Below are 22729 nucleotides of genomic sequence, written 5' to 3' on the forward strand. Positions count from 1 at the left end.
ATGACATCAAGGCTAGATTATTGTAATGCTCTTATGGGTGGTTGCCCTGCATGCTTAATAAATAAACTACAGTGGGCTCCAAAACGCAGCAGCTAGACTTCTTACTAGAACCAGGAAGTATGACCATATTAGCCCGGTTCTATCAACACTGCATTGGGTCCCTATTATACATCGCATACATTTTTAAATATTGCTGATTACTTACAAAGCACTAAATGGTTTAGCTCCCCAATACTTGAGCGAGCTCTAAACGCATTATAGTCCTTCACGTCTATTGCTATCTCAAAATTCCGGCCAGTTGGTAATACCTAGAATATCAAAATCGACTGCTGGCGGTAGATCCTTTTCCAATTTAGCACCAAAACTCTGGAACAGTCTTCCTAACATTGTCCGGGAAGCAGACACACTCTTTCAGTACAAATCTAGACTAAAAACACATCTCTTTGACCTAGCATATACATAACACATTATAAACTTTTATAATTCAATGTTATGCTGCATAGATTAGGTCAGCCGGAACCGGGAACACTCCCCATAAATCCTGATGTACTGGTTACATCATAAGAAGAATGGTGTGTAAGCTAATATTAGTCTCTCTGTTTATTCTGAGGTTTACTGCAGTCCGCCGAATCCAGGCCGTATCCAGATCCGATGAAGGACCTGCGTATGGACATGACGACAATGCAGTCCTGAAGTGTCAACTAGGCCCCGCCCCTTTTTCTTCCCTTTACCTCTGTACAGATAAAACATTGTCAAAATAGTTCTGGTTCATATGGCTACTCGGAAGCGATAAATAATTCTATATTATAATTTTTAAGGCCAGACAAGTAATTTGTTTAGGTCAATTTGTAAAGAAAGACTACACGCCTGCACACATATATATTCAAACGCGCATACCTATAGAATAAACACGTAATACGTATGTGCACGCCGTCAGCGTTTTCACAGGTTTGCGTTTTTAAAGCTTGTGCAGAGATAAAAAAAAAAAAAAAAAATTATATATATATATATATATATATATATATACGGAAGTGAATCAATCAAAACTATAACTTTACCTGGACAATAACTTTATTCTAGAGCTGCTGCAAAGCCAAAACAAGTTCTGCTACTTTAATTTCCTATTATATCTGTAAAGCTGCTTTGAAACAGTCCATATTGTTAAAAGCGCTATATAAATGAAGGTGACTTGACTTGACTTAAAAATGTAAACTAAGATGACAGTATTTAATTAATATTGATATTCAGAAAAAAATCAGATCATGTCACTTATAGAGCCTTAATCACCTGGTTTCCACCCTTGGTTTCCACCCTTTAGCTGTGTTTTCTCAAAATATTTTTTTTCTCATGCAGTAAGCCAGAAAACTCCACGTCATGTTTTTTTTTTTTTTTTTTACGGAGCGGTTTGTTCGTATATTATTTGCATGATTCATTTTATTTCTAAATACATGGTGAAAATGTTTTTTGTTTTTGGCTGTTGAAAGTATTCATAGTTAATAAAAAAATATTTCCAAAAAATAAAATAAAAATAAAATCTCTGTAAAAACCTTTGACTCTGAGACGATTTATGTAATAATAATATTTCTGAACCAGGCTTTATCCAATGTTCAGATTTATGTTCTGAAAATGTATGCAAACTGCATATTTGACTAAACTTCACTTTGCATATTTCATTAAACGTAACATTTTAGAAAACATATAAACAAAACATTTAAGGGAAGTATGCTGATATCAATTTTTTTTTTTTTACCCTGTTCACCTGGGGTGTACCCCATTCACGTGTGTGTGTGTGTTTTCAAAAGGTTTGTGAGTTTAGTTTAATGAATCGGCTGTAGACCTGTGGTTTTAAAACTGTGGTAAGTGTGTGTGTGCTTATCATTATTTACAGTATGAGCTTTTCAAACGTAACTTCAAATTTATTCCAAACTTTATTTACTAAAGGATGGTCAATAATTGTTTTGAAATTTCTGTACTCAACTTTGTACAGAAAAGCACACACATACAGTATATGCTGTATAGTGTCTGTGTTTGCATGAGAGAGGAAGGAAATCCTTCTTAGCATCTGTTCCATTTGACTACAAGCTCAGCTAAATAGGAATCGTGTCGTCATATTCTCTCTTTCTCTACCTCCTTTTGATTGTGAGGCAAATTTAATTAGCAAAACATTCTCTTTACTAATTGCATCAGTTATTCCTCTTACTGAGCCCTGTTGTGTTTGCTTATTTTCTTAAATGAAATATGGCATTGTCTTCTCTGTAGAATTAGATTAGTGGTTAGATTTTTTTCCACGCTTCTTTATCCTCCCTTATCTTGTTCAGATAATATCTAAATGTATTCTTTGCGACATGTGGCGCATAAAGTCTTATTGGTCTTTGATGATTTATGATGTCGGATTGTAAAGTATGCAACCCACGATCACTATATTAATCACAGAACCGTGTAGTTATTAAAATGGTTGTGCTGATTAAGAAGCTCACAAAGAAATATTTGTGCATATTTAGTGACCGTTAATGTCGTATCTGTGAGGTTTCAAGGTTTCAATTATAAATGCCCAATCAAGTGTGCTTGCGAGACAAAAACAAATGAACGCCATGTTAAAGGTGATGCGTGTAAAGTAATTCTTCATTGCTTCATCAAATTGGAGAAAATTACCTAATCACTCTCAAAGTCAAAAACACACATATCGTATCTCAATGTGTAAATAGGCTGTGAGCATATAATATTGTCCTCGGGTCTTTACACTCACTTCCAGTTACATTTAAAATCAATTTCAATTGTAATTTTATTTATTTTTTACTACTTTTTAAATCACCCAGTAACCTTGGACCAATACATTGTGAATATATTGAAATCCTTTTTATTCTTTGATCCATTTTTTAAATTAAACTTTAATTTCTTATTCTTTTGCACATTGGCTTTTACACTTTCTCTCTCACTCTCTCTTTATTAGTTCATTGTAAAACACTTTGATTTCCATTGTGTCTGAAATGTGCTATATATATATAACTGCTTCCTATTAAAGAATTCTGATTTGTATTGTATTGAAGGCCTATATGTATATTTTGCATGAATAGATTTATTTGACCTTCAGATGTTTGTCTCTCTCCATCCCTCCCTCACTCTCTCATGTTTAATGATTTGGCCATGGTGATGGAGATTAGCCCAGAGGGAGCAAAAGTCATCTGTTTCCATCTGAGCATTTAATAAAAGGATTACCACTATTCTGTCTTCAGGCTGCCAAGCACACACATCAACCAAATGCTTTACACACGCCCACACACACTCACACAGTTTACTATCACTTGAATCTAGAAAGGGAGGAGCTGACAGAAGAAAGAACCTGCAAATAATCAATCAATGTCATAGACATTGACCCTGGCCCTTAACTAAAACAAATCAATTAGGTATAAACAATACTGCGATACATACACATCTGTGGAATAGATGGGTTAACATTCTGGTCAACAAAACCAAACCAAAACAAACAAACAAAAAAAGTCCCTTCTCTACTTGATCTGTAGATAAAAAGTGTCCAAAGCCAATAAATAAAATAAAATACATTGGTTTTAGATAAGCAATAACTGACAGCAAACATTTATTATAAAAAATAAAAAAATAAAAAAAATGTCTGTGACACTCAATATTTATTGGTGAAACTAAAGGTAAAAAGCAGTAGACAAAAAACTTTTCCAGTTTGTATATCCAGTTCTTGGTTGATTTATTGATTTCTTAATTGATTTACTGTATCTGTACTCAATTATTACGGAGTTACATTTGGGTCTCTAGCAAACAAATCAGAAACAAGTATTCTTAAATGCCATTGTATAATTATTTATACATGAGAAGAATCAAACTACGCCAGTTCAGTCATTTGATCTAAATTGCTCCATCTATCAATTACATAAATAGCAAAAGTTATCAGTTCAAAAAGCCTAAAGAACAGACATTAAGGCTTTTCACACTGCGTTTAACCCCGGGTTATTGTCGTTCTAAACACCGCTTTTAACCCCGGGTAAAGTAGCGTTTCACACTTGTATTTTAGATGCGGGGTTAGCACAGCTTTTCATCCGGGGTTATGAAACCCTGCTCTGGGGGAACTTCTGTGGTGTTAACTTTGCATTGCGGTGCCAAACTTGTACAGTGTGAAATGATGCGGTGTTAGAATGTTACAACTAGATGCTTAGTAACCAACAAACAATCGTGCTTTGGGCAGTCAGGGAAACAATGCGTGATGTATACAGCCATTTATGATAGGAAAAATATCAAACGGTGATGGAAAACGCGAAGAGACCATCATTCTTACCTTTATAGTTCGAAAAGTTCACTCAGAATAAAACTTGATATTACAGTCAGCAATGTGTTTCAAGGACACACAATTCTAGAGCCTTTATGTAAACAGGTCACATGCTGTGTTTGTCCAGTCAGTAACACTGACACATCAAATATGCAAATACAACTTTAACCCAGGGTTTGGGAAGGTGCAGTGTGAAACGGCAGCTTATGAATACCCAGAATTAACTGTTAACCCCGGGTATAGTATGAGCAGTGTGAAACATGAATAAAGATAACACAGGATTCCGTTTACTCCGAGTTAATAATGACATAGGGTTAACTATTAAGTGTGAAAAGCTCTATTGTAAATGTATCTTTCGACCTGCGTGGTACACGTACACCTCTCAGCTAATCTAACATCTGTTACTTGTTAGACCTCTTCTTTACTCAATTAGTCTAAAAGGCTTTGGTAAATCAAATCCCCCAAAAAGTCAGTGTTGAGACCAAGCAACAAGTACCATTCTTTATCCTTTCATCAACACATTTTTGAATAAGCAGCCTCCGATCTAGTGTTGAACCATAGTTAAAGTGGACTATAACCAGTTAATTTTACTTGAGAGGCTTTGCTGTGAGGTGAAAGTTTCTACAATCTGTCCTGCATGTCCTCTTAGTGTTGCTGCCCATGACCTCAATGCCATGCAGCCAACTGGGACTGCTGGATCAGCACCAACCCAGTATTGCTAATTGGACTGTTGTGGGTCGGACGGGCAGCTTCGGGATTGTTACAGGCTCTCCTGGGGAGAACAACAGCCCTGATTTATTTAGCTGCCCATGGAAATGGCGGAAAAACTTATAATGGGGTGCACTGTATGTCACAAGGGCGACTGAAGCAGAATTTTGATACCAAAGAGTGTGAGAGAAATTAAATTAAATAAATGTTTCTATAGGGTTATAGAAACCAAGTTCTCTGTGGATTTATGAATATTAACATATTGAAGATGAACTCCTTATCGCTGAGGGTACAAATGTGACATCCCACAACACAAGACAAATATTTTATTCTTCTGTCCAGACAAACCAGGGTGAATAAGAGGGTGCCAATGGGTGGTATGGGTATTACCGTAGGAGGTCAGGAGTAATTAGACAGAATGTGGCAGGAGGGTGGTCCACCCACCCAGGACGATCGGAGGACGTGGACGGAGGCAGGCGCAGCTCGCTCTCATTTCACCATGTGGTAAATGCGTGGTGTCTGCAGGGCCAGCGGGAGAGAAGCCAGCAGGTTTTAAATCATTCTCTTTCCCATCCCTCCCCTGCCAGTTAATTGTGGAATGGGAGCTAATCTGTGGTTTGTGGAGACGGGGGATCTGTTAGGGAGGTCTGCAGGGGGGAAAGAGAGACGTCTGATCGGACTCACCAGCTGGACGCTGCACACGTGCTGTACTTTCTCTTCCCCGTTGACCAGAATAGACCAACATGAATTTCCATGCTTGTCAGGTTTAGGAACACTAAAGCTGTGGGCCAGTTTCTGATGAGAACATGGTGGTTCAAAGGTTAATAAAAGAAAGTATTACCTCGCAAGCAGGGACTTTCTGAAGGGAAAATATTTACCCGGAACTTCATTTAGATCCTGGTCCCTGCAGTCGGAACACACAGAGTACCACCCCAAAGTCCCTAGTTCCTGGGGAAAGTTCCTGCGGTGGAAACGAGGCTCAAGGGTTGATTTCGACAGAGATTTGAGTTTGAGTTTTTGGGTGAAAATGCATTATTTTATTCTTATTTGTTAACAAATATCCTGACTAAAATGGCATGGAAATTACATTTTAGTTGACAAGAACAATCAAACAACGTCAAAACTGGTGAAAAACTGATCTCGCAAAATAACAAGTATGCTAGAATATTGCGAATTCCCTTTCCTTTAGAAATCAATTGTCTGTATTTGAATGTGCGGTTACCAAAAAAAGCATATTCACAACATGATTTAAATTCTGACAAGCACGCAACTTAGTTCAAGTTCACTTGTGCATTAATGTCAATTTGTACAGCTGCAAATTATATGCATGTAACAAACAACATAAACATTTTCATCAGTAAATTTGTTGACACTGAACCAAACACAGCACCAATATATATATATATATATATATATATATATACTGTGTATATATATATATATATATATATTAGGGCTGGGAATCGATTAAAAAAAAAAAACTAATTAATTGCACAATTTCTGTAATTAATTGCAATTAATTGCGCTTCCCCCAAGCTTGTAATCATCAATATTTAAACTTAGAATCACCTAATTAAACAACACAGGAAAAAAAGGGAACAGAAAATTTAACAGATTATTATTATTATTATTATTTTATTAATTATTAAAACAAAATATAGTCCTACAAAGCTATTATTACCAGAGCATGTGATCAAAGCAGGTCATTTTACCATTGTTGCCCAGCATGGCTATACCAGCTCAGCAAACAGAAGTCAACAGAGAAATTTCACGTTACTTGAGTGGACTTTACTTTTCCAGTGCTTAGTACATGATTGAAGCCTTTGGGCCGTTAACGACAGAGCCGCCGACACACACACACACACACACATACACATACACACACACACACACACACACACGGAACGGAGAGCTCGCCGCTGCTGGGCCATTAACGACAGAGCGAGCCGACACACACACACACACACACACACACACACACACACACACACGCGGAGCACAGAGCGCGCCGACCGACCGACCGACACACACACACTCACGCGCGCGTGCGCGCGGAACACAGAGCGCGACGCACATACCGAGCGGAAAAGACCCGCTCATGAAAGCTGCCCGAGAATGAAACCTGACCACCGAACATGGAGGGGCGGGACGGCATATTTCGGCCTTTTTAATAGCAGACGCAACAGGAAATCATTAAAACGAGGCAAAAAAAAAAAGTGCTGCGTCAATTGCGTTATTTTTTTTTAACGCGTTAAACATTTCAAATTAATCGCAAAGATTAACGCGTTAATTCCCCCAGCCCTAATATATATATATATATATATATATATATATATATACTGTGTATATATATATATATATATATATATATTTTAAGCATACAACATTTTTATGGTTTCATGCTCTCAGACAACCATATTGCACACAACATCATTATGATCAATTATTATTATCATAATTATAATTATTATCAATATTGCACACAACAACATTATGTTGACATCATGGTCAATGGCACGGAGAAGTGAACAGGTCGCGAAGTGTGTTCCTCATCAAATGTTGTACATACTCAGACAGTATGCGATTTCAGACAAACCTTATGTTTATATCATCTCTGCAAGTGAACCTGTATTTAATGTAGTCTGTCCGCAACCCTTTTTGAAGCGACTTGTGACCCATTTTTGGGTGGTGACCCACTGCTAATTTACATAAATACTGCAATTAAATGCGGGCATTCATAACAATAACTGATGCATGAGAAAGGATGATTCAGTGAAGAACAACAGATGGCATTTTAATTGTTTTCCTCTGATCCCTAAACTACATTCACTCATTCTTACGTAAGAGATCAGGCAGCTAAAGGCAAACCTGAGTCATCAAATTGTTGCAGCTCTCTTTAAAGAGATAAATGGCCTCAACCAGCAACAAGAGACATGGCTGCCGTGTAAATGCTGCTAGATAGAAACATTGTTGCACAAATATGTGCCTAAGAGACTTAACAGCCTAAATAAAGCGATCCTAATCTTAGGCAACATCGACTTAGGAGACTTGTCGGCGCTAGTGGTGCTACAAAAGGAACAAATGGACGCGTTCCTGCTTTTTTGCTAATTTCCTCTATGGTTGTTCCTCTCTGCACCATAAGCTATAAATTGCCTCTTGCCCTTGATCTAAGACCAGCTTTCACAATCTTGCCCATGTGCAAGAACCTGCAAATCTTGAGGCCTATTTACGCTGAGTTAGCACATGCATCTTGGTCTGATCGTTTTTGTTATCAGATAAGGGTAACACCACGTAATGAAGCAATCCAGACTGGAATCCGATTGCTCAAACTGCAGGAGGCAGTTTGAGATGCATTACTGGAGAGGATAATGGTAAATAAATAAGTGTGAAGGAGAAAACGGCATCGGGCACCCGCTGTAGTGCTGGTCACAACCATAAGAGGGCAATGGAGATGCAGCACGGCTCTTTTAAGCGACCCAGTGAAGCCTCACCTTGCGGTGGAACTGTTGACACTGGCGTTGGAACTGATGGTGCTCGGAGTGAAAGCCCCGGTTAACAGATAGTATTTTCTCCGCTGTTCTTCACACTCTGCAGACTCCTGTGTTAATCAGACATGTAAACAGATTCTTATTATCTCACCTCGGGGCCTCGTCTCTTTCCTTCAGAGGTATTAGAAGAGAAACAAGAAATAAATACACCCACGCCTGCTTGAGTAAAGACGAGATGAGAGGTGACGAAAAAAAAAAAAAAAAACAGCAGCTTATGAATTCTTAAAATACTTAATTAAATACATGAGGCATATAGCAAACTCATGTTATTAAGCTTTAAATATAATCTTCTCTCTATATGCAATCCTCATCCCTCTTTATGTGTTTTGTGTGTGTGTGTGTGTGTGTGTGTGTGTGTGTGTGTGTGTGTGTGTGTGTGTGTGTGTGTGTGTGTGTGTGTGTGTGTGTGTGTGTGTGTGTGTGTGTGTGTGTGTGTGTGTGTGTGTGTGAGAGAGAGCTGGGGTTCGTTGTTCTAGGTGATTTAAAGAGATGAGACAGACACTCTCAGACTGTGAAGATTGAAGGATGTGTGTGTTTGTGTGTAGTGTGTGTATGTGCCACACAATGGCCTCCAGAGGAACAGATCCAAAACACACTAAACTATAGAGATCCATAAATCAGAACAGGCTTCAGAAAAAAGCTGTCAGGGCTGGTACATAACAAAAATAGATTCCTCTGCTAGTAGAGCAGCTGACAATGAATGAGGCGTTCACTATGTGATGGGAGTCTAGATAGACACTGGCCACGTGCTTGACCTGAGATGTTCGATACATCTGGACATATAGTTGCGATTAATGTGTACATATGACGTGCGTACACATAATTTAAATATCAAGCTGAGAGTCCTATAATACACTGACCATTTCTGGTTACTATCAAGGCACACATACAAGCATAACATCTTCATGAAAGTGTTTCCTGTCACTATAATGTATGCAGGGCCGTAACCACCATAGACATTCACCCTCAATAATTAGAAATAGCCAAACTGTCCCCCTCAATATTTGATACTCTTGATGCTGCTCTGCTGTACTCCATTTAGCACTGCTCTGTTTGTTGTTAGGATGACAAAATTTTTTAGTCATTATCATTTTTTGTTATATTGTAATTTTTTGTTACATGTTTAGGCTACTCTGCCTCGGTAGTCTAACAGCGCTCGTCAATGTCAAAAAAAAGAAAGAAAAAAGGTGTGCTTTACTGTCCACAGAAGACGAGTGTGAATTCCACACGTTGCTTTAGTTTTAACGGTGAAAGAGTGCGTAGTAAGTAAAAATACGTAGTAAACATAATATTTGACAACGTTTTACGATTTAAAAGTTAAACTATCGACAGTAATATCTAGCGATGCATACAACTTAACTTTTTATACACATATAATTTCTCCGTTTTGTATTGAAAATATGCAATATTTTACATGATTCATGTAGGCTAATTAACAACTGAATGTGATGACACAAGAAATGTTGCGTTTTCAACTTATTAAACACGTGAATTAGAGTGAATGTGTGCATATTTAAAATCAGAATCAAATATTATTTGCAAATAGTTTGAGTAGATTATTTTATAACTACAATTAGAATATCATTATCCTTCCTTCCTTCCTTCCTTCCTTCCTTCCTTCCTTCCTTCCTTCCTTCCTTCCTTCCTTCCTTCCTTCCTTCCTTCCTTACCTCTCAACATTTGAAGCTGCAATGACAACAAGTGGCTTTTTATTTAACCATTATTTTGATTGGGAAGTGCTTTAAAATGGTACAATTTTAGATGTAACTCTATTTAATTTGAAGATTCTATATAGTAAACAATGTGCCGTGGGAATACTTTTTCCCCCAGCCTGAGAACAAATTAAGTGGAGATGAGACCTCTGATACTAAGCACTTCCATAGAAAAGAAAAAGAAACCAGGGGGGCAAAGCTCAACTTACAATTAGCCGCACTCATAAGTTTGACCTCTGTCCATATGCAATCAGCTCTGCAAATATAAGAACATCTTTCACATTAAGGACACAGTAGGTAGGGAGAGGTGAAGGAGAAAAAGACAGACATGCACTCATACATACACTAAGTTATAATGCCAAGGAGGTCTCTAATACCTGGAGAAAGTCATCCGTTAGCATTCCCATTCATCGCAATTGCAATTGCTTTGCTGGCAAATGAACAAATTTGAAAAATGCCATCTTAACTCACATTATCACTCCTTTCTGCAGCTACGTGAAACATCTACTGTACTATATATAGTGTAAATAAATAAATGAAGAAATGCATTTTTATTAAATTTTTTGCTAGCAAAAAACAAGGTCAGAAAGAAAACACAAATGTACAATTTGAAGAAAAAATGGCCTTGAATATACAATGATTTTTGCAGGCAGATGGTGTACTTATGGCACCTACCAGCGGGGAATAACTAGGCCATGCAAAACCAGCCAAACCTTGACCCCTTGGGTAATACCCACACCTCCAGAAAGAAAAAAAGAGACAGCAGTACGTAAGTGCACCATTATCACACCGTTTGTGGAAAAGAGCCAAGGCCTCATTCCCCATCGCTGGCTTACACTGAAATAAGCTTGCTGATTTATGAGATTGCTCAAGGAAACCATAAATTAAAAACTACTTAGGATTAGAAGAGACATATTGTCCAAATGTGATTATGTATTGTTGTGCATACTAAGATATTGAGCCAGCAGAAGTGAAAATGTCAATTCAGTGCTTAATTTCTTTTTGCCCAGTTCCGGCCGCTAATAAATGTCCCCAGTATGCGACTCCACTTTCTGTAACAAGGCTACATTTTAAAAGCAAACATCTTGAAGTTTACATCTTCATGTTCACTAAAGTTACTCGACCACTAGCTAAGAGGGAGTGTATGAGAATGAATGGAGAGAGTGCATTCGATGGAGCATTTTTACTCAGATGTACAGCAAAGCAGCAGGCTGAAGCCTAAGGGGAGATACCCGAAAGAATTTCAAACATCCTTCAATTTAGCATCCGTACTTTTGAATTCACAAGCACATTTATATTTCTGACAAGCACCAAAGAAGCAGCCAAGATGCACAATTACCATGAGTTTTTAACTGAATGGGTTCCAAGTAATTCTTCTGGCTGGAAGGATTGTGAACGGCAAATTTGTAGGAACTAATTTTTTACACGCTTTACTGTGGCTGTGTTTTAAGGGCTCTGGGGTGTGAATGCTCTCTGGCTCCATGGTGATACAAGGGAAGACTCCAACTGCGAGTTGATTAGGACCCGCGTGTGAGTGAAGTCTAATTAAACCCAAGAAACATCACGGACTGGCTCATTGAACCACAGACGCCCATATTAAAATGCAACCACTCTTTTTATTTGATGGATATGCTTATCAAATTTTCAGATAAATTGGCCACAATACATCTTGGCGCCGAAATAAAGAATGTTAATTAAAGACTATGTTGCAATTTCAATTATTCATCACAGTGCTGTGTTTGTTTTTAATCTTCTCTTGCTTGATCAGAACTTGTGTTGCTTGGCAATGTGAACCACTGCTAAATCAATTAATATGACACAGAATGGGCTACATGGGGATAACTTCAGGGAAGGAATATTTATCTCAGAGTGGGAAATAATAATAGAAAAGTATCTTAATAAGCTTTTCATTTATTTATTTTCATCGAGTTAGGTGTTTTACTGGTGATGAATCATTTTCTTGGGTCTGCACTGCTACATAAGTGATATAAAATGCTGATATATATATATATATATATATATATATATATATATATATATATATATATATATATATATATTTTTTTTTTTTAATTATTTTTTTTTACACATTTTTTTTATTTTTTATTATTTTTAAATAGATCCGGTAATCATCTTGACAAAAACTGCTTATATGGTCATTTGCATCTAGTATCTGGCCTGGGAATATATACTGATAAAATGGTGTACATTTTGTATAGGCTACTTATGTAAATGCATTTTTAAGTCACTTTGGATAAAAGCATCTGCCAAATGCATAAATGTAATGCATATTTACATATGACATGTTTTAAGTAAGTAGCAAAAAAAGTTACTTCTAAAAAGTGCCCTGATTATATAATGCACATCGCTTGTGGCCAACATTCTGATGAGTAAAACTTTTTGGGGTAGAGATTCTAACTTGGTCCTCTTGAAAGTCCATGCACGCTCACTGAATGCATTAAGAGCTAACCCATACCCACATACACTGCTGGATAATGATGCGAAGGTGGTGATATTCTTTTTCTGTGAGTGAGATTTTACTGCTGAGTGAACCACAAGAACATCATAAAGAATAATCACTAAACTATGAGGATGCACTGTAAAGTAGACCTGCTGTATGTATCCCTTCTCCTAAATTATAATACATTACTTTTTCACAAATAACACTTTAGAATAAGGGATAACACTTTACAATAATGCCCCATTAGTTAATGCATACATTAAAACAACTAACAATGAACAATTAATTGGTTACAGTGTTTATTAATCTTTGTTAACGTTAGTTATAAAATACAACAAAATAAAATAATACACAACATAAAATACAATAAAATTACAATTGTTCATTGTTAGTTCTTGTTAGCTGTTTAATAATATTGCCATTTACAACTTTTGGGTAAGACTTTTTTCTGCTCCTCAAATACATAAACATTAAAAACATTAAAACGTTTTAAACCTTTATATATAGGCCTATAGTGTTTGTTGAGTAAAGAAAATGCTGAACTTATTCAAACAACCAGTTCTTTATTTACCCTTGCATTGCAAATAAGTAGAGACAGTCCAAAATGTGTGTTTTCTGAAAATGCAACATGCTTTTACCTTTTTGCATTTGACAGATACTTTTATTAACTTATAGTACACATCTGGTCAGTTTTGTGTATTCAAACTTATGACCTTGGAAGCATAATGCTTTCTAGATTACATGTGATAAAATGCTTGTTGGCAACCAGTGGGAAGCGCTTTGCCACTTTGTTACGCTACTATGTTACTGAGCAAGCGCACAGACTACAGCGTTACTCCCAGCTCTATGCATATAAGGGCTTTTTCACAGTCTCTGACTGAACTGGTGTGAAGGTGAGAGCGATAAAAGATGGAAGGCTGCTGTTTCCCAGCGTCTATCTGTCAGCGCTGATAACAGACATAAGACTGCCGTGTCCATCTGAGCAGGGAGACAGAGAACAGAGAATGTTAGCACGCCTGAGAGAAACAGAGGAAGTAAAAGAGTGGAATATTCCAGAAAGACTTGCTGCTGTCTGATAGGAATCTGTGTAGCAGTACAGGAGAAAGCAGAGGATATTGAGGCCACACACTCTCTCGTGTGCATGACTTTGGTTACTAATAAACCCATTTAGTCAACCCTCCACAATCTATAACAATTCCACAAAGTGACATATTTGTGTATAGACTAGAAATGGGTGGTAGAGTCAGAGACGGATATGTGCATTTATGATGAATGATTACTGTTTAAACTGTAAATTACTGTAAATGGCGCTCCCCTGTGTGCGACATAGCGTAGCTCTCCGAGTCAAGTTTTACATAGTTTTTGTTTTGGTAGTGTCGTTACTGTCCTTTCATGTGCGGTATGTTAGAGCTCATGTTAAGTGTGATCGAGGGACTCTGTTACAACTAGGAGAACTGAGTTATAGAGGACATTTCGATACAAATGTTCTCGACTCCTTCCCGGAGCTACATTTCCATGCTGGAGTGACGCCGGGCCAGGGCACAACAGGGGGATTTCCTGGCACTGGGAGGCCGACACGGAAGCATGGTAGGCGAGGAGGAGGGGGGCGAAGACTCCGCCGACTGGTTAGCAAAAGTCGGCTAACTCTTCCGATCATACTCTTTGCTAATGTCCAGTCCCTAGCAAACAAGATGGATGATCTTTTTAGTCAGATGACTACAGAGGTACATCAAGGACTGTTACGTTTTATGTTTCTGTGAAACGTGGCTTGGACAGAGGACCCCCGATGATGCCATAAAACCGGCAGGCTACCCTGTTTACAGAGCCGACCACATCGCTATGGAATGCGGTAAAACTTGCGGGCTATCCTCATCTTGGAGCACCGATAATATGGTAATATCACAGTCATGTTCTGAAGACGTGGAGTATATTACTTTGAAATGCAGGCCATTTTATTTGCCTAGAGAACTGCAGTGCGTTATACTGAGAAAATTGTATATTCTTCCCAGGCCAAATGAGGAAAACACACTTAAAGAATTGCACGACATGATGAGCAGGCGCGAGAACTCATACCCAGATGCTACTATGGTGATCTTAGGAGATTTTAACCATTGTGACCTCCGAAAAAGTATTCCCAAATTCCATCAGTTTGTTCACTTCCCCACCAGGGGAAATAGCACTTTGGATAAATGCTATAGCAACATTATAAATGCTTATACTGCTGTCTCCAAGCTGCACTTTGGGAAATGTGACCACCTTGATATTCTGTTACAGCCAATAAGCCAATGGGCAATGCAGCCCATTTACACCAGGAGGCTTAAAACTGACCCAGACGCAGTCAGGACTGTGAATATGTGGACTTTTAATGCATTGGTGGAACTGCAGGGCTGTTTGGAGGCCACAGATATGAACATTTTTAGGGAAGCTACAGACAATATCCATGAATACACAGATACTGTTAGCAGCTATATTGACTGGTGCACTTCCATCTGCATCCCCTCCAGAACTATTACAGTGCTTCGCAATCAGAAGCCTTGGTTAAATGCAGATGTGCGCATCAAAATCAGAAACCGGTGTACAGCCTTCAAGTCAGGAGACATCATGGAGTACAAGCATGCCCAATATTAGCTCCAAAAATCCATCAGGACCGCCAAGAGGGCATACACCCAGAGACTTGAGAGTTGTTGCAGGGAAAATAACACTAGAAGAATGTGGCAAGGAATCCAGTCATCTACCAACTACAGCAAAGATGCAAACAGAACTGTGATCCAAGACATCTCTCTACTCTAGGGTGACCAAATGTCCCGAAAAATTAGGGAATCTAAGCTGTTGTCCCGAATCCCGAATCCGGCCCTAATTGTCCCGAAAATTATACTAAAGCAAAATGTTGAGTCGTTATTGTCTGATAAAACATTAACAACTGTCCGTGGAGGTTGAGTCATCCTGCAGCCAGCCCCCGCCGGCTGCTCATTGGCTGCGGCATCTTTTTTTCTTTTTTTGAAGTTCTACAAAGAAACAGTAGGCGCGAATTTATATGCATTGATAAGCGAGCGCAAGTTGCCGCAGCTGCGAGGACAGTAAATGTGCAGACAGCCAGTCGTAAAGGAGTGACTGATTGGTCGTGGCATTGTGTGCAAAAAAATACTTTAGCCTAATGTCTGATGGTGGGTTACACCAAGCAAATCATCTACACAATTATTTAGTTTTCTTATTTAATGACCGACAATTTAGTCGTAATAATACTTTTGGCATTAGGCTTATTAGCATAGCACTATAGCCTGAAAGGTCTGATTTACGCACTGTAAAAAAACACAAAAAAAAACATGTTGTAACAATGACATTTGAGTTCATGATTTTAATGTTTTTTTTTGTTTTGTGGCAGACTAAAGACTAATGACAGACTGTTGATCTTTGAATAAAAATATGTTTGGTTCAGGTTTGAAATTCATTATCTTTTATTATAGGCTATGTAGTCTAATTTCATAGTAGGCCCACCCCACCAAAGCAACCACCCCGTCCCGAATTTCAGCCAATCTCATCTGGTCACCCTACTCTACTTGACAACTTCAACAACCTCTATGCCAGATTCGACCAAAACAACAGAGACACACCCTTAAAAGCCCCCTATAACTCAGAGGAGATTGTACTGCAGGTGACACACTTACAGGTCCTTAAAGCTCTGAGGAAGGTGAACCACCGTAAGGCCGTGGGACCCGCTGGTGTGGCTCCGAGAGTCCTTAAAGTCTGTGCTGAACAGCAGGCTGAGGTTTACACGGACATCTTTAACACCTCTCTGTCACAAGAAACAGTCCCACGTATCTTTAAGTCCTATATTATAGTGCCGGTTCCGAAAAACAAACAAACACAATTACAATGAATGATTTCAGACCAGTGACACTTCTGGAGAAGCTGGTCCTACAATACATAAATTATGTGGTTCCAGACACAGTGGACCCTCTTCAGTTTGCCTACCGCTCGACGCCGTGGCACTGGCACTTCATTATATCCTGCAGCACCTGGACACTCACAATACATATGTACGGCAATTGTTTCTGGATTACAGCTCCGCCTTTAATTAATACGATCTGGCTGATGAAGCTGACCGGTAAGCTGGCAGACCTGGGAGTACCAACATCCACTTGTAACTGGATAATGGACTTCCTTACAGACAAGCCACAGGTGGTGAGGATGGGAAAGAAGGTCTCAGCTGAGCTTAAAGTGTAAGCCCCGCAGGGCTGTTGTCTCAGCCCCAAACTCTTTTCACTGTATACACATGACTGTGTCACCATCCAGGACAATAATAATATCATCATTAAGTATGCAGATGATATAACTGTCCTTTGCCTCATCAGAGGGGGCGATGAGTCATCATACAGGGATAGGGTTCATAAGATCACCGTCTATGGGGAGGACAATGATCTTGTTCTTAAATTTTGACAAAACCAAGGAACTCATTCTGGACTTTAGGAGGAGAGCCCCCCTCTTACATCCTCTCACCATCAAGGGGGCTGAGGTGACAACTATATGTTTTTAGGACTTCATATTTCAGAAAACCTCAGCTGGGCTAAAAACACTGTGGCAACAGTGAAAAGAGCTCAGCAGAAGCTGCATTTCATCAGATTGCTGAAGAAGGCCGGACTTCAGTGTCAACCCCTCACCCATGCCTATAGAGGCCTTGTTGAGAACATCCTCACCAGCGGTATTACAGTGTGGTATGGCAACACCACCTTGGCTGAGAGGAAATCGCTGCAACGGGTCATAAAAACTGCAGAGAGGGTTATCGGGTCTAACCTCTCCACCATAGACACTATATACATCCAGCACTGCAGGAGGAAAGCACAGAGCATCCTTAGGGACAAACATCACCCAGTTTATGCTCTGTTTAAGTGGGTGGACACTGGCTACAATCTGAGACACCGCAGGTCTGTGAACATCAGCACTCACAAGGCCCGTCTGTTTAACAGCTTCTTTCCAGCCACTGTTAGGTTAGTGGCACAGGACATTAATACATTAATACAAACATAAGAAAGAAAGAAAGAAAGAAAGAAAGAAAGAAAGAAAGAAAGAAAGAAAGAAAGAAAGAAAGAAAGAAAGAAAGAAAGAAAGAAAGAAAGAAAGAAAGAAGACAGGCCATGAAAAACAATCTGCTAAGCAATCTTTTATTTCCAAAATTAATTTTGTACTGTATATACACTGAAACATTTTCACATTTGCTTAAAGCTACAATATGTATTTTTTCGCCACTAGGGGTCGCTAACCTCTTAGAATAACAAAGTCGTAGGTTGATGACGCAGTGATAAGCGGAATGATGGGACTTGTCGCCAGGATCTAATAATGTTTATGGATGAGTGAATACATTGATGTTTTTAACATGACTGTGGTATGAAGCAGGTCGTGATTGCTAATGATAGACAGATATCAGCCCCACATGCCAATCCCGCGGATATAAAGGAATATAAAGGAACTCTCGGCATCTCGAAAACTGATATTGATCCACGTTTTAGTTCATTTATCCTCGATTTAGTTCTCTTTAACCCTTTCGCACGTACGATCACACCGGTGTGATCAGTCTAGGCTGGTCCCTGGAGCGTACGATCACACCGGTGTGATTAGAACGGTCAGTGCATGACATGATCAACTGCTAAATTCAAATGGGCTTTCGTGCGTTGGCTGGCGCTGAGCCAGAGACAGGCGCGCTCAGAGCTGTCATATCACAAATTTTCAGTGTTTTCAACCACATAATGTTTATTTTAGGTTTCAGACATATAAGTACTAAAAAAACAATACATTTAGAGTTTATAAAATACACACTGATGTCAAAGGAAGAGGCAATAATAATCCTTTCCATTATAATTAGTTTTATTCATCAGATACACATTGTGTAAGTAACTTTAAAGTTGACTCTATTCTTCTCCCAGTTCACCTGCCACTTACTTGTTTTATGTATTTCGGGAGAAGTGGATGAATTCACGTGTTGTAAATCCAACAGATCCGATTCTCTGAACTGCGTCTGCGGCACAAACTAAGATGGCGGCGCCCATCGCGAATACAGCTGAACTAACGCGATCGTTATAAAGGTGTTTAAACATCAAAAAACTTCCACTTGCATATATTTGACAATCGGAATATCAGATATTTCATGTCATATCTAACAAATTTGTGAATATTTTGAATAAAAAAGGAAAAATGACATAAAAACAGATCGTCATTCATTCAGCTCTGTTGTTGCTCCGGTGTGTCACGTGACAAGCAATGACGCGTCACCATGGAAACCATAAAGTGACACATTCTAAATAACGGTCGCCTTGGAAAACTCACGCTGGGGGGTCAGCCAGAATATTTTAAACTTACGTGTGAAAGGGTTAACAAAGTTTGATTGCCATGGTCCATAATGTTTGAGCGAAACAACAACAGCGTGAGCGTGCGCTAGACGTAACACAGTTGTCCACGTCTGTCGCCATGGTTACTATGGCAGTATGAGCGGAAACCAGGGATAACGCGGATATTACGTCATTGACAGGCGACAATTGAACAGGGAGTCAGGGACGAGCCATTATTTAAAACTGGAATTTCTCTGAAATTAAAAATCTTTGGGAACTTTTGGGATATTGTTAAGTACACAACTGCAGGAAATATATCACACTGTGCAAGTGATTTTTGGATATTTTATTACAAAATTATTACATATTGTAGCTTTAACTAAAGTAATGGCCAGTAATTGTTAATGCAAATTTATTAATGGTTAATAATTATATGATATGTAGATATGTTAACAGTTAATAATTATATGATACGTTAATTAGTCAAAATATATCAATATATCAATCCCATCAATATTTTTGAATATCAATATTGGCTAAGAAAATAATGAAACATTTTGTCTATCAATCGGAGGGAGAAATAGGGTCCGTTTTTCCGAGGACACATTTGCACATTCCGTCTTCACTATTTACTAATTGTCCTTCTAGGTACACATGTGTCAGATTGATGTGTTTAATCATCATGCCACATTGTGCTATTTTGTCAGCTCCTCGGACAGAAATCGTAAGCTCTAAATGATATCTATAATCAGCTCATTACCTCATGAGGAAACATTTAATGTGCATTTGGATGTTCATTTACCTCAGAGCCTTTGAATGGGTCAGTCGTTTCTGTTTTTGCTGAAAACAAACAGATGCTAATTATATTTCCACAAACTGAACTTCTCATTCAATGCCAATTCATCAGTCTCTGGTGCTGGAGGCACATTAGTGTCTTCGTCTGTGTTTTTAAATGCCATCTTTCCAAAAATGTGGACAACAGCCTGATGCAGGATGCATGGTAATGTAAGGTACAGCTCCTCACCATAATCCATCTCATACTCTGTGAGATATCTGCACACACACAGAGGCGCAGCGGAAGGGAACGAAAAAAATGCTTATTCCAAAACACGTTAATGAATGAACTATTGCTATGCTTGCAGAAAAGCCGGCCCAAAAATAATTCTTAGGCATTAGCGTAGCATTGTAGTTGCTTATCCATACATCTTGTTCTCAAGAGGCACATTTGCGGAATCATAAATAGAAAAATGCCCAGAGTTTTTTTTCCCCAAGCCTTTCAGGAGTTCTCCAAGGTGAGCTAGCAGATAGTGCCGTTAGCCAAAGCTAACGCTTAGCAGGCCTCAGAAATCAACTACGTGCAAAGAGACGGAAATCTGACTGGATACAGACAGCAGAATCAGCAACTCCCAGAGAGGATCTTTTCAAACAACGATTATTTCACACTTCTAGAGGAGCAACAATGAAGATAGGTGGTGGAAGATAAGTGGCCAATTGACCACAGTTTTAAATCATGCAGTGAAAGTACTGAGCATCATCACATTTCGATAAGCCGCAGGCCAATCCACCTCTCAGCAGTGCAAGAACCTCAAGGGAGACACTAGACTCCAAACGAATAGCCTGTCACTTATATAATAACCTGAAATAAGTAGTAGATTGGTTAAAACAGCATTAGCGTCTGAACACTTCAGATGAGATGCAATATTGCCTTTGTCCTCACACCGTTTATGGTCATTTTAACTCATTTGTTAGTATAAATCAAACCAACGGTCCTTTGGGCGTATAAGCTGTGGGCATGGAATCCTAATTTTTACATCTTCATTTTTTCTTCTCATCTCATCAATTTATTTTATGCACTTTCTATCAATAAAACAGCAGTGGGCAGAGGACAGAAGTCATATGTAATGTTTATACACATATTTTTTTGTACGTTTGGATATATAATGTTTCTAAAATTATTAATGTAAAATTACATTTTACACTTGATATAGATATAGAGATATATTTGAGACTGTAACACCTATCCTAAACCACTTCTGGAAAATATAGAAAGAAAAAAAGATTGGGTAAAGTGATGCAATCCCTTTAAATGAGATGAATAAAGCACCAGATATCAAAGAAACCACCATACTGTCAAATTAGGCAAAATGCATTTAAGGAATGTGATGGCTGTTAACATATGCATTTCTTATTTTAGATGATGTAACTAAATTATGTTAATAATAATTTTTTCACACTTTATGTATGAATGTCTATCACTAATGAGATCACACTCATTTTGTTTTCCACAGAATTAAGAAAAGTCTTACAGGTTTGGATTGACATGAGGTTGAGTAAAACCACATAATGACGTGATACATCTTATAATTTAATGGCTTTTTTTTTTCAGACTGGACGTCTCCCAACTTACCATATCACGAGCCAACCCCAAATATGACCGACCCTTCCAAGAGCGCGAGAATATTTTAACAAACGACCAGAGCCATTCGGTTATTAAATATGTATGCTTTAGAACATAGTTCCAAACTAGATTTAAGCTCATTTGCAGAACTCATTTGCCTATACTCAGTAGCTCAACCATTTGGACTTTCCTTCGCCTGTTTCACTCTAAAGAAAAGTTTGGAATGAGTAAATGCTGGGGGGGACAAAAAGGTTGAGAAACTAAGGCTGAATTCAGCGGAAGCACCCCATGAGTCCACGTAATGAGTGGCAGTTTCCAGAGTACCATCACAACAAGAGGTAAATAGCATCATTTGGATTGGAAGTAATACAAGGCTAAGGCCATTCTGAAGCAAATGGCCACACACAGTAAAAGTGACAGAGAGTGAAAAGAAAAGAGATTGGGAATGAAGGACAAGCGGTGGCTCACACATGGATTTGACAAGAGAATATACAGGAAAAAATACAAAGAAAAGACAAGCAGCGGGTCTAAAGCTCAGCAGGAGATGGGCTGTAATTTCAGACTTCTTTTTGCTTTAATAGACCTGTAATCAGTCTAAATCCAGCACTGTCGCTCTGCAGGAATCCTGCGGACTGTGTTTGTGCGCGTTTGCGCCCGTTTGCCTTTGTGTTGTATTGGACTATAGGATGCCATGGTTATGTTTGGGCACAACAGGATGTAACTGCACTAATTTTCTCTCTGTCTTGTTCTTCAAACAAGGTCCACAGTTTGGCACCTTTTACCTTGTATGTTTTGCTCGTTCCCACTTTTCCCATTGTCTGTTCTCCTTCTCTCATCTTTGGTGGATATATTTAGAGTATAAATGGGTACTGAAGGTCAAGCTATCCACTGCTAAAGACACCGACTCTCTCTTTCTCTGTAAATAATATTTAAGTAACTAAATACCTGTTTTTACACAGTTTTTTTTTATTAAACTGCACTTGTTATGTCACGTTTTGGAATGATAACCGAAATACTGTATATTTATTTTGCTTCAAAAAATCTGATTTAAGAATAAAAGTGCTAATAACTCAAGATATGTAAAAATAAAAAAAAATAAAAAAATGCTGTGTGGAATACCCATAAACACGTTCGCTTAAATAAAATGTTGTATTCTTGGTCAATAAAATAAATGTACACTAACATTCAAAAGTTCAGGGTTGGGAAGATAAAAAAAATAAATAAAAAAATATATAATTTTGCTCAGCAAGGATGCATTAAATTGATCAACAGTGGCAGTCAAGATTAA

General features: G+C 38.4%; 1 long non-coding RNA gene across 1 annotated transcript in view; it reads left to right on the forward strand.

The window, feature by feature from the left end:
• The window catches only part of LOC309495921, a 385613-nt gene that overhangs the window by 49165 nt on the left and 313719 nt on the right, over positions 1-22729 (forward strand). The window contains exon 2 of the long non-coding RNA XR_014204881.1: positions 18621-19093. This is a non-coding gene — a long non-coding RNA (uncharacterized lncRNA). The remainder of the gene's footprint in view (positions 1-18620; positions 19094-22729) is intronic.

The sequence above is a fragment of the Leuciscus leuciscus genome (assembly GCF_965113295.1).
Source record: "Leuciscus leuciscus genome assembly, chromosome: 3".
Lineage (NCBI taxonomy): Eukaryota > Metazoa > Chordata > Actinopteri > Cypriniformes > Leuciscidae > Leuciscus > Leuciscus leuciscus.